Raw genomic sequence first — 12,335 nt, 5'->3', positions numbered from 1 at the left:
CACCCCTCTTTATTAGCAACCCTCTCTGTCAGAATCCCCCCCTCTCTGTCAGCAACCCCTCTGTCAGCCACCCTCTCTGTCAGCACCTGCCCCCTCTCTGTCAGCGCCCCCCCCCTCTGTCAGCACCCCCCCTCTTTGTCAGTGCCCCCTCTGTCAGTAACCCTCTCTGTCAGTGCTCCCTCTCTGTCAGCCCCCCTCTCTGTCAGCAACCCTCTTTGTCAGTGCCCCCTCTCTGTCAGGCCCACCCTCTCTGTCAGCCCCCCACTTTGTCAGTGCCCCTCCTGTCAGCGTCCCCTCTCTCTGTCAGCCCCCCTCTGTGTCAGCGTCCCCCCCCTGTCAGCAACCCTCTCTATCAGCCCCCCTCTCTGTCAGCCCCCCCTCTCTGTCAGAGCCCCCCTCTCTGTCAGCATCCCCTCTCTCTGTCAGCCCCCCCTCTCTGTCAGTGTCCCCTCTCTCTGTCAGCCCCCCTCTGTATCATCCCCCTCTCTGTTAGCAACCCTCTCTGTCAGCCCCTCTCTGTCAGCGCCATCCTCTCTGTCAGCGCCGCCCTCTCTGTCAGCGCCCCCTCTCTGTCAGCACCCCCCCTCTGTCAGTGCCCCCCCACTCTCTATCAGCAACCCCTCTGTCAGCCACCCTCTCTCTCTGTCAGTGCCTCCCTCTCTGTCAGCACCCCCTCTCTGTCATCGCCCCCTCTGTCAGCGCCTGCCACTCTCTGTCAGCACCTCCTCTCTGTCAGCCCCGTGCACCGTGCCAGCCAGCCACCCACCAAACCACAGCAGGGAGCCAGGCCAGCTACCTGCAGCAGAGTACACCATGCCAGCCAGACACACACCCACACACTAACCTACAGCAGGAAGCCATGCCAGCCACCCACAGCAGGGTGCACCGTGCCAGTCAGCCACAGACCCACTGACCCACAGCAGGGAGCCAGCCACCGACAGCAGGGTGCACTGTGTCAGCCAGCCACCCACCCACAGCAGGGGGCACCGTGCCAGCCACCCACCCACAGCAGGGAGCCAGCCAGCCACCCACAGCAGGGAGCCAGCCACAAATCCACAGGAGCCAGCCACAGAGGACTCGGGGGCCAGCCACAGCTACAGTACCCGTAGTTCAGGAAAGAAGAGCGCTACACAGTGCCGATTTTATTTCTACTTTTTGAGAGGTTGGGGTAGGGGTCAGAGTCATGGCACAAGAAGGGGGTCCTGTGAGGACCAGAGTGAATAAAGGTGTTCACTGTACACTCTGTTAGAAAGAGGCCCCCTCCAGGTCCCGATATACTCTGTTGTAGTCTCTAATGGGGCCTGAAGGGAATGCTTTCTAACAGACTGTCTAATGGACACTGTTAGAGATAGAGACCCCCTCCAGGTCCCATTATATTCATTTGTATTCTCTAATGGGATCTGAAGGGGAACAGACTAACAGACTCTATAATGGACACCGAAAGGGCCTCTGTTAGAGAGAGCCCCCTCCAGGTCCCATTAGACTCCTTTCTAGTCTATAATGGGTCCTGGAGGGGGGTCGCTCTCTAACAGAGACTCTCTAATGGACACTGTTAGAAAGAGACCCCCCTCCAGGTCCAATTAGACTCTGTTGTAGTCTCTAAGGGGGCCTGGAGGGGATGCTTTCCAACAGACTCTCTAATGGACACAGAGAGGGCCTCTGTTAGAAAGAGACCCCCCCCCCCAGGTCCTATTATACTTCTTTGTAATCTCTAATGGGGACTGGAGGGGGGTCTCTTTTAACAGAGGCTCTCTAATGACCACAGAGAGGGCTTCTGTTACAAAGGAGGTTACAAAGGAGTATAATGGGAACTGGAGGGAGGTCTCTCTTTAGTAGACCCTCTAATGGCCACTGAGAGGGCCTCAGTTAGAGAGAGACCCACCTCCAGGTCCCATTAGAGTTGTCTGCTTTACTTCCTGTATTTTGTTTATTGTTGAATATGAAGAGATTGTGGGAGGATCCCAGGGAAACAAAAACTCTTAAAGGGAGTATCTCTGTGTTTGAGTGCATTTATACACTTTTTATTTTGTTTTTCAATTAGATTGGGTTAAAAACCCATATATACATACATACATAGTGGATATAAAAAGTCTACACAACCCTGTTAAAATGCCAGGTTTCTGTGATGTAAAAAAATGAGACAAAGATAAAGCATTTCAGAACTTTTTCCACCTTTAATGTGACCTATAAATTGTACAATTGCGTTGAAAAACAAACTGAAATCTTTTAGGGGTCGAAGTAAAAATAAAAAAATGTGGGTGCATAAGTGTGTATAACTGGGGATGTAGCAGAATTCACATTCAAGCTCATGTTAAATAGGAGTTAGTACACACCTGCCATCATTTAAAGTGCCTCTGATTAACCCCAAATAAAGTTCAGCTGTTCTAGTAGGTCTTTCCTGACATTTTCTTAGTCGCATCCTAGAGCAAAATCCATGGTCCGCAGAGAGCTTCCAAAGCATCAGAGGGATCTCAGTGTTAAAAAGCATTATATATACCATGGGACACAGTGAAGACAGTCATCATCAAGTGGGGAAAATATGGCACAACAGTGACGTTGCCAAGAACTGGACGTCCCTCCAAATTTGATGAAAAGACAAGAAGAAAATTGGTCAGGGAGGCTGCCAAGAGGCCTACAGCAACATTAAAGGAGCTGCAAGAATATCTGGCAAGTACTGGCTGTGTGGTACATGTGACAACAATCTCCTGTATTCTTCACATGTCTGGGCTATGGGGTAGAGTGGCAAGACAGAAGCCTTTTCTTACGAAAAAAACATCCAAGCTACATGTTGCAAAAACACAACTGAAGTCTCCCAAAAGCATGTTGTAAAATGTGTTATGGTCTGATGAAACCAAGATTGAACTTTTTGGCCATAATTGTAAAAGATATGTTTGGCGCAAAAACAACACTGCACATCACCAAAAGAACACCATACCCACAGTGAAGCATGGTGGTGGCAGCATCATGCCTTGGGGCTGTTTTTCTTCAGCTGGAACGGGGGTCTTAGTCAAGGTACAGGGAATTATATTAGCACAAAACCTTCAGGCTTCTGCTAGAAAGCTGAACATAAAAAGGAACATCTTTCAGCATGACAATGACCCAAAGCATACATCCAAATCAACAAAGGAATGGCTTCACCAGAAGTATTAAAGTTTTGGAATGGCCCAGCCAGAGCCCAGACCTGAATCTGATTAAAAGTCTGTGGGGTGATCTGAAGAGGGCTGTGCGCAGGAAATTCCCTCGCAATCTGACAGATTTGGAGTGTTTTTGCAAAGAAAAGTCGGCAAACATTGGCAAGTCAAGATGTGCCATGCTGATACTCATATCCAAAAAGACTGAGTGATGTAAAAAAATTAAAAGGTGCTTCAGCAAAGTATTAGTTTCTTTCAAAATATTTTATTAAGTTTCTATTAGATCAAAAATAAATATACATAACCATCGCTTTAAATGCAGGCGTAAACAGTAGAATAAATGAAACCCCTTGGGGGCTACTTGTAAACCTTATGCCCGTAGATATGACACTAACAAAACACAGAAAAAAGAAAATTACGACCTTGCATGTAAACCTACATATGACAAAGTTAGTTCACGTAGATCTAGAGAACCATAGATAAGGAATAGTTTGTTGAGGGGGAGGTAGGAGAGACCGTCTGCACCCCAACTGGGAACACACTGTGCCTGAGCGGAATTCTCCCAACTGCCCCAGACACCCCCTTAGATAATGCTTCATGTCTCTGGATAACAAAACAAAAAGTAACGATCTACTATATATGTTGCCCTTGTAAACTGGGTTCCCTGAGATCTCTGCAATGGTCTTATTTAAGGCTGGAGAACATCAACTTGACAAAACAACCTGCAAAGAAGCAAGATAAGGGAAAAAAGAGAGAAGAGAGAGAGGTGAGAGAGGGGAGAAAGAAGAGGAGGAGAAGGTAGACGGAAGCCAAACCATGGGAGGAGGTCCTCCAAACCCCGATACTGCTTGGTGCTTCAGGGTTTAACCCCTGGGATCAAGGAGGTGCCCATGAAATTAGCCCATGGTTCCCAGATAGCTTCAAATTTCTCTGTGGTATTATTCAGGGTACTGGCCACCTTCTCTTGGGCCATGATCCATGAAATTTTACGGGTAGCCGCTTTGAAGGATACCTTGGGTTGTTTCCATGCCTTGGCTATAGATAACTTGGCCCCCAGGAAAATAAAATGAATCAATCTGCGTGACATTTTTGGGGTTTTGGGTAAATGGTCGTTCAAGAGCGCTATGGCGGGGGTTCTTGGGACCTGTACTCCGGTGACTTTGTTAATCATTTGGAAAATCTTAAGCCAGAAAGACCTCAGCCGTGGACATTCCCAAAAGATATGGGCCAATGAACCCCTGAGAAGACAACCCCTAAAGCACCTGGAGTCCGTGGAGGGGAACATTCTGGCCAGTCTCTCTGGTGGGAGGTACCATCTCGTGATGACCTTTACGCTGGATTCCACCAGTGAGATGTTCAGGCTGCTCTTGTACGCCCTATTATAGGTGACCCTCCATTTCTCCAGGTCCCACTCCAGGGCTAAGTCAGACTCCCAAGCTACCATGTATGGAGTCTTGGTTGTTTGATTAGAGAGTGACTGGTAAATGATGGAGATTCCACCCCTCTGCTCCGTGGACCGACCGCACCATACCTCGTAAGGGGTGAATGAGTGATTAGAAGGATTGTCTTTACCTCTATGAGTGAGGAAGTGTCTGATCTGCAGTAAGCGAAAGTTCTCAGACTCAGGCATCTCCAACTGACTCACACAGAAGGCCCTGGTTAAAGGCCCCATTGATGTGTAGTAGTGTCCAATCCGGTACATCCCCTTATTCAGCCACCAACGGAATGCTTTAATGTCGGTTCCCGGGGGAAAGTCCGGATTATTGAATATATGGGCCAGTGGTTGTTTGCGGGAAGTTAAGTTTGGAAGGTTTCTTAGAGAATCCCACAACTGAAAGGATTGCGAGAGGATTGGGGATAGAATGGGGGGACGTTTCTTAGGGGGAACCCACAAAAGAAAATCGATAGTGAAAGAGGGGACTGCCTGTCTCTCAATCATTATCCAGTCCGGTCTCTCCGCTTTCGCATATACCGTCGAAATCTGAGCTAATCTGGCCGATTGAAAATACCATAATAGATGCGGAAGGCCTAATCCCCCTTGGGTTCTACTTAAGTATAAAGTGCTCTGTTGTAGTCTGTACCCCTTCCCTCCCCAAATGAATTTTACTATTTTCCGTTGGAACGATTTCAAATGTTCCCTATGGATGTTGATTGGAATGGCTCTAAATAGGTAGAGAATTCTGGGGAGCAAGTTCATCTTGACGGCATGAATCCTCCCTAACCAAGATAAACCCTCTTTGGCCCACTTGGATAAGTCTGACTCTAGTTTGCGGTAAGTGTGAGGGAAGTTGGATGCATAAAGGAGTTCAGTTTTCGCTGTGAGCCTTATCCCTAAATAGTCAATGTAAGAATCACTCCATGTGAAATCGAAGGAACTCTGCAGGGATGCCACTAAGGTAGGGTCCAGGGAGATATTCAATGCTGAAGATTTGGCATAATTGACCTTAAGCCCAGAAACCCTTGAAAATTCTTTCAGAAGCCTGCAAAGGTTTGGAAGGGAGGTGGTTGGGGATGTGAGGAAAATGAGCATATCGTCCGCAAACAGCCCGCATTTGTGGACCTGGTCACCGCAGGCAACTCCCTGGATGTTGGGGTCTGCTCTTATTGCTATCGCTATTGTTTCGATAGCTATGGCAAAAATTAGGGGGGAAAGTGGGCATCCCTGCCTAGTTCCTCTTGCAATGGTCAGAGTTTTAGAGTATTGGCCTTGTAGGCGTATCACCGCTTTGGGAGAGGAATATAGAGATTTTAGTATTCCCAAAAAGTTGGGTCCGAAGCCCCAATTTTCTAGTATGGAGAAGAGATAAGGCCATTCGATCGAGTCGAATGCTTTGTGGAGATCCAACGAGAGGATCATACCTTTCTGTTTCGGTCCCCCTTCCCAGTTAGATTGAAGGATGGATACTATATCTATAGCTCTCCTAATTTGGTCAGGTCCTTGCCTACCGGGTATAAAACCAACTTGGTCCTTGTGTACATAGTGATTGATAAAGGAGGAGAGGCGATTGGCAAGAATTTTAGTGAGAATTTTAAGGTCATTGTTAATTAAAGAAATGGGTCTGTAGTTCTCAACTTCCTCAAGGTTTTTGTTGGGTTTGGGGATCACTGAGATGAAAGCTGTGTTTAGTTGAGATTCCAGAGGGGATCCTGACTTTTTGGAATTAAAAAACTTTGCTAGATACGGGGCTAGGATAGCGCTGTATTCCTTATAGTAAGGGACTGAGAAGCCGTCTGGCCCTGGGGCTGAGCCGGATTTAAGGCTTTTTATTACTTCCCTGATTTCATCCTCCGTGATGGGGGAATCCATTAAGTCTCTGCAGTCCTTGGATAGAGATGGAAGTTGGAGCTGGGATAAGAAATCATTTACTAGGGAGCCTTTCTCAGATAGAGGCGGGCTGTAGAGTGAAGAGTAAAAATCGTGGAAAGCAGACATGATACTGTTTGGATTTGCTGTTGGGGGTTGTCCAGCTATCCTCAATTTGGGGAAGGAGTTAGGGCGAAATTTAGGTGAGAGTTTAGAAGCTAGCATTGAGCCGAATCTATCCCTGTGGCAATAAAATTTGGCTCCAGACCATCGAAGAGTCTTCTCTGCTTTAGCCGTTAAGGCGAGATTCAGCTCAAGTCTGGTGGCATCAAGTTTATCCAAAAGGGTCTTAGATGGGTGCTTTTTATGTTCTGCTTTTAGTTGGAGGAAGGACTGTTCAAGCTTCTGGATGTCGATCAATCGTTCCCTCTTAAATTTGGACGCTAGTCTAATTATGACTCCTCGAATGGTTGCCTTGTGGGCTGCCCACAGGATTTCGGGGTCAATATTATCCACGTCATTTAAGTGGAAATAATCTTTAATAGCTTTAGCAATTTCCTGAACCAAGCTAGGGTCGGCTAACAGGGATTCGTTTAGTCGCCAGTAGAAACCTACTCGCCCAGACAGGACATTTTGTAGAGTAAGGGCAACCAAGGAATGGTCAGACCATGCTGTGTCCAGAATTGTTGCTTTGGTTGACAGAGGAATAAGAGCTGTCTGGGTGAGGATGTGGTCAATCCTAGCGTACGATTGGTGAGGAGCGGAAAAGTGTGTGAAGTCCTTTTTGTTGGGGTTCAGTTCCCTCCAAACATCTACTAGACCCTGCGAATGGACCATTTTGGCGATCCTCGTGCTGAGTTTTGTGGGTCGTGTGAGTTGGTTTTTGAGGGGCCTGGTTTTGTCCAGACCATGATCAAATGCAACATTTGAGTCCCCCCCCATAATTACTTTGCCTTCCAAGAGAGGGTTCAAGGTTGAGAAGAGGTCCTGGAAAAACGCCGCTTGGCCCTTATTAGGGGCATAGTATGAAACAAAAGAATATAGAACGCCTTCCAGGGTACCCTTCACCAAAATGAATCTGCCCTCTGGGTCCCTAAAGTCAGAGAGGAATGAGAATTTGCAGTTTTTAGAGAGCAGAATAGCAACCCCTTTCATCCTATTGGTGGCGTTCGCTAGGTAGAATGTCGGAAAGTATGAGTGTAGGAACTTGGGGATGTACCGGGAGTGGAAATGTGTCTCCTGCAGGAGCATCACATCAAACCTCAGAGATTTATAATGATCAAAGGCTAATCTCCTTTTCCTTGGAGAATTAAGGCCCTGGACATTATGAGAACCAATCTTGAGGTCCTTATTCTTCACGGTGAGGTCAGCCATAGGAGCAGAGGGAATAGAAGCAGGTAATCACGCAGTCACTTACCCTTGGGGGTCTTTTGACATAGAACGTCGGCCAGCTTGTGTTGAGCCGACCTAGGCTCAAATCTGGTGCTTGGAGGAGAACCCCTCCCGGGTTGGCTAGGAGAGAGAAAAGGGGTGAGAAGAAGAAGAAAGAGATTAAATACTTACAAAACATTAAAGAGAAAAACAGAGACATGGGTACTATAAAGATACCCTTGGGTTTATGCGGATCCAAGTCCGCTCTAACCCCAAAGAACTACTTCTGACTGCCCTGTAGGGCGTCAGAAGTTCCGATACCAGAGGACACCAACGGTTCTCTGGAATCGAGTAGAGGCACAAGTGGTCCACCCCGGACCCTTGGTTTGTCGAAATTGAACTATAGACTAAACACACAACAGTTGTTAAAAAAAAAATAACTGCAATAAAAGCCTAATTATCAGGGATCTCTATGCCTGTGGCATAAATCTTCCTAGGTAGGAACAAATCAACAAGAACCTGAGGATCTCGCCCACTGCTAATCCCCTGGGTATCCCCCCCCAAACTGCCCATGTGAGGGGAAAAGCCTGGGGGTCCCCCCCTGACGAAAGAATCCTCAACTATCTAGTCTATCTGACCTACACCTGCATAAGGGGAAGGGTAGTGGGAAATACAGGCAAACCAAGTTTTCTAACTGAACTAGGATTTGGCCTAGCAAAAACCGATGCCCCAATTCTAGTCCAGTAATCTGCTCATTATGAGAGAGGTATCTTGGTTTTCTTGTAGAATTGAATTTCTGGAAGATGTCTTCTTCTTCAAGGGCGGTTGTCATTCAATTTAGCTGGTTTTTGCAGTCGGCGTGCCGGGGAAAAAGGAGGTGAGTTAATGGTGTAGGTCTTCTGTATCAGGAGGAGACGATAGACGTAGCAAACGTTGAAGCAAAGTATTAGTTTAAGGGTGTGCACACTTATGCAACCATATTGCTTTAGTTTTTTATTTTTACTTCCCTTCGTCTAAAATATTTCAGTTGGTTATTCAACTGAGTTGTACAATTTATAAGTCAAATTAGTGAAAAAATGATTAGACCCCCGTGCTTATGGTGAAAATGAAAGATGAGGAGCTGCAGCCTCTATCAATAAAGGTGAATTTAGAAGAAATGTGAAAAAAGAGTTGATAGGTATGGCGCTGCTCTTATTAAGAGGTGACCTACAACCTCTAAATACTTGAGGGGTGTGTGTCACGGGTGCATTTAGTGCAAAAAGTGACAATGAAAGTGCAGAAAATAAATATTTGTATATTCACAAAAGTCCACAAAAAAATCCTACTGTGTAAACTTCCTAACCGCTTATATATAATGCATATTGTTATGTTCAAACGAAAATAAAATAAAATAAACACAATCATGTGCAAAACCTGCAATTCAAAGTGACATTTCTGTGCAAAAAAATCCAACGTATATGACTGGTGTATATTGTTGCTGTGAAACTGGGTTCAGAAATATGCACGTACCGTCCTTAAACCCTGGTGTATACAAAAGTCCAATAAAGTGACAATGTGCTCCTTCAAATTGTTCTGTGCTTCTTGGAAAACAGTGCCCCATAAGAAACGCACTCACCGCTATTATTCACCCCACAAAGAGGTATTTCACCTTCACAGTATGAGCCACTGTGCAGCCTGTGGAGTGGGAGGAAACTTCCTGTCCTGTGTTCTCCAAGTGCTTCCTTGTCTGCGATGTAAGTGGTCTCCTCACTGTTAACCTCTTAGATATTGTCCACATGTAGAAAGAAAAGAGACTCCATAGTGTGATACCGTACAAATATCCAAACATTTATTAATAATACTGATGGGTACTCACATTTATTAAAAATCATTAAAAGCGAAAACAGTATTTAAAAACAGGAAGCTGGAGCAATCTGTGCTCCACGGCTTGAAACCCGAAGTGATTCAACGACGCTGTATAGTCCCGCCCTACGCGTTTCATCAATGGGACGTCAGATGATGTATACTCCAAAAGCACACTTTTCAGCATTCAGAGCCTATGTCAGTGTGCATTTTTGCACAACCTCCAGTGCACAATCTCATACAGGCTCTTCTCATGCATCTGAATGGCCAGTTGTATGCGCCGCCAGTGGTTCCTGGGAATGCTATTACTTAGGCTCTGCACACTGCATGTCCTCTGTATGGCCATGCATGAAACCTTAAGGGCCCATTCACACTTCTCATTTCCAGTGCCTTGCCATAACATCCAGCAGTTTACCTGCATTTTCCTGCAGAAGAGCTGAGAGGACTTCTGGGTCCCAATCTCAAAGGCTACTGCCTGCACAGAGGCCACAAATACTAGGGGAAGAGACATTAAACAGACAAAAAAAAAAAAAAAAAAAGACTAAAATGACAGATGAAATTGTTAGCGATGAATGAGGACCCCAGTGTACAACACAATGCACCAATAAAGATTTGATCTGTTTATGGTCTGTTAATTGAGTCCATTGGTACTGATGATGCTATGATGCCAATGTCACTGCTGATGTCATGGGAAGGAGTGAGGCAACTGGTGATAATATTACAGGAAGTTTTACCAGTAGTGATGGTGATGTCAGGGATACTGGTGATGCAAATAGTGGTAGTGATGTTTCAGGAAGTTATAGGCAGTTTCACAGGAAGTGATGGCTGCAGTGATTATCATTTCCTTTCAAAGTGGCTGGTGAAGATGATGTCACAGGAAGTGAGGCCAGTAGTGATTATGACTTAATGGAAAGTCACTGGCAATGATGATGTCACAGGAAATGATGCCAGTAGTGATTATGACATCACAGGAAGTGACTGGTGATGATAATTTCACAGGAAGAAATATCATTTGGTTAGTAGAGATAATGAGACAATACATGGTAACATGTAGCACAAGAAAAAACAGAATTTAAGGTATCACCACAGAGTGGCACTGTAGATACCAAAATAATTCATATGTGCCACGTCCTAATGATTAGAGATACTATTGGGTAGATTGATACTGGACTTTATAGGCACTGAGATACACAAAGTTAAAAAGTTAAGATTTTTTATTACAAATTTCATTTAAAAAAGAAAAACCAGACACACATTGTTTAAAAAGCTTTGCAAAGTAAGTATTGCATATGTATTAATAGGTCACACCACCAATTACACCAACAAATTTAATCCTGAATAGTCGTAGGAATATCCTTAAGAGGGCGATTAGCAATATTCTATCAGGCTTGGTGTGGGTTGGTCAAAGTGTGCTGTAGCTCGGCTCTACATGTTACACGCATGAGCACTTCTTCAGGAGCTTAGGCATATATTTATGTAAACATCACAGATGAGTTTTGCTGGTAAAGGACTAGGCAAGTATCCAGGATGCGGCAGATGTTGCAAACGTGGGTCATCAAACATTTGAATGGTCCATATACAGTCAGGTCCATAAATATTGGGACATCGACACAATTCTAATTTTTTTGGCTCTATAAACCACCACAATGGATTTTAAATGAAACAAACAAAATGTGCTTTAACCGCAGACTTTCAGCTTTAATTTGAGGGTATTTAAATCCAAATCAGGTGAACGCTGTAGGAATTACAACAGTTTGTATATGTGCCTTCCACTTTTTAAGGGACTAAAAGTAATGGAACAATTGGCTGCTCAGCTGTTCCATGGCCAGGTGTGTATTATTCCCTCATTATACCATTTACAAGGAGCGGATAAAAGCGCCAGAGTTCATTTCAAGTGTGCTATTTGCATTTGGAATCTGTTGCTGTCAACTCTCAATACGAGATCCAAAAAGCTGTCACTATCAGTGACACAAGCCATCATTAGGCTGAAAAAACAAAACAAACCCATCAGAGAGATAGCAAAAACATTAGGTGTGGCCAAATCAACTGTTTGGAACATCCTTAAAAAGAAATAAAGCACCGGTGAGCTCAGCAACACCAAAAGACCCGAAAGACCATGGAAAACAACTGTGGTGGATGACTGAAGAATTCTTTCCCTGGTGAAGAAAACATCCTTCACAACAGTTGGCCAGATCAAGAACACTCTCTAGGAGGTAGGTGTATGTGTGTCAGAGTCAACAATCAAGAGAAGACTTCACCAGAGTGAATATAGAGGGTTCACCACAAGATGTAAACCATTGGTGAGCCTCAAAAACAGGAAGGCCAGATTAGAGTTTGCCAAACAACATCTAAAAAAAGCCTTCACAGTTCTGGAACAACATCCTATGGATAGATGAGACCAAGATCAACTTGTACCAGAGTGATGGGAAGAGAAGAGTATGGGGAAGGAAAGGAACTGCTCATGATCCAAAGCATACCACCTCATCAGTGAAGCATGGTGGTGGTAGTGTGATGGCGTGGGCATGTATGGCTGCCAATGGAACTGGTTCTCTTGTATTTATTGATGATGTGACTGCTGACAAAAGCAACAGGATGAATTCTGAAGTGTTTCGGGCAATATTATCTGCTCATATTCAGCAAAATGCTTCAGAACTCATTGGGCGGCGCTTCACAGTACAGATGGACAA

The sequence above is a fragment of the Aquarana catesbeiana genome, linkage group LG03 (genome assembly GCF_042186555.1).
Source record: "Aquarana catesbeiana isolate 2022-GZ linkage group LG03, ASM4218655v1, whole genome shotgun sequence".
Taxonomy (NCBI): Eukaryota; Metazoa; Chordata; class Amphibia; order Anura; family Ranidae; genus Aquarana; species Aquarana catesbeiana.
Note: the sequence above shows the minus strand (reverse complement) of the source record.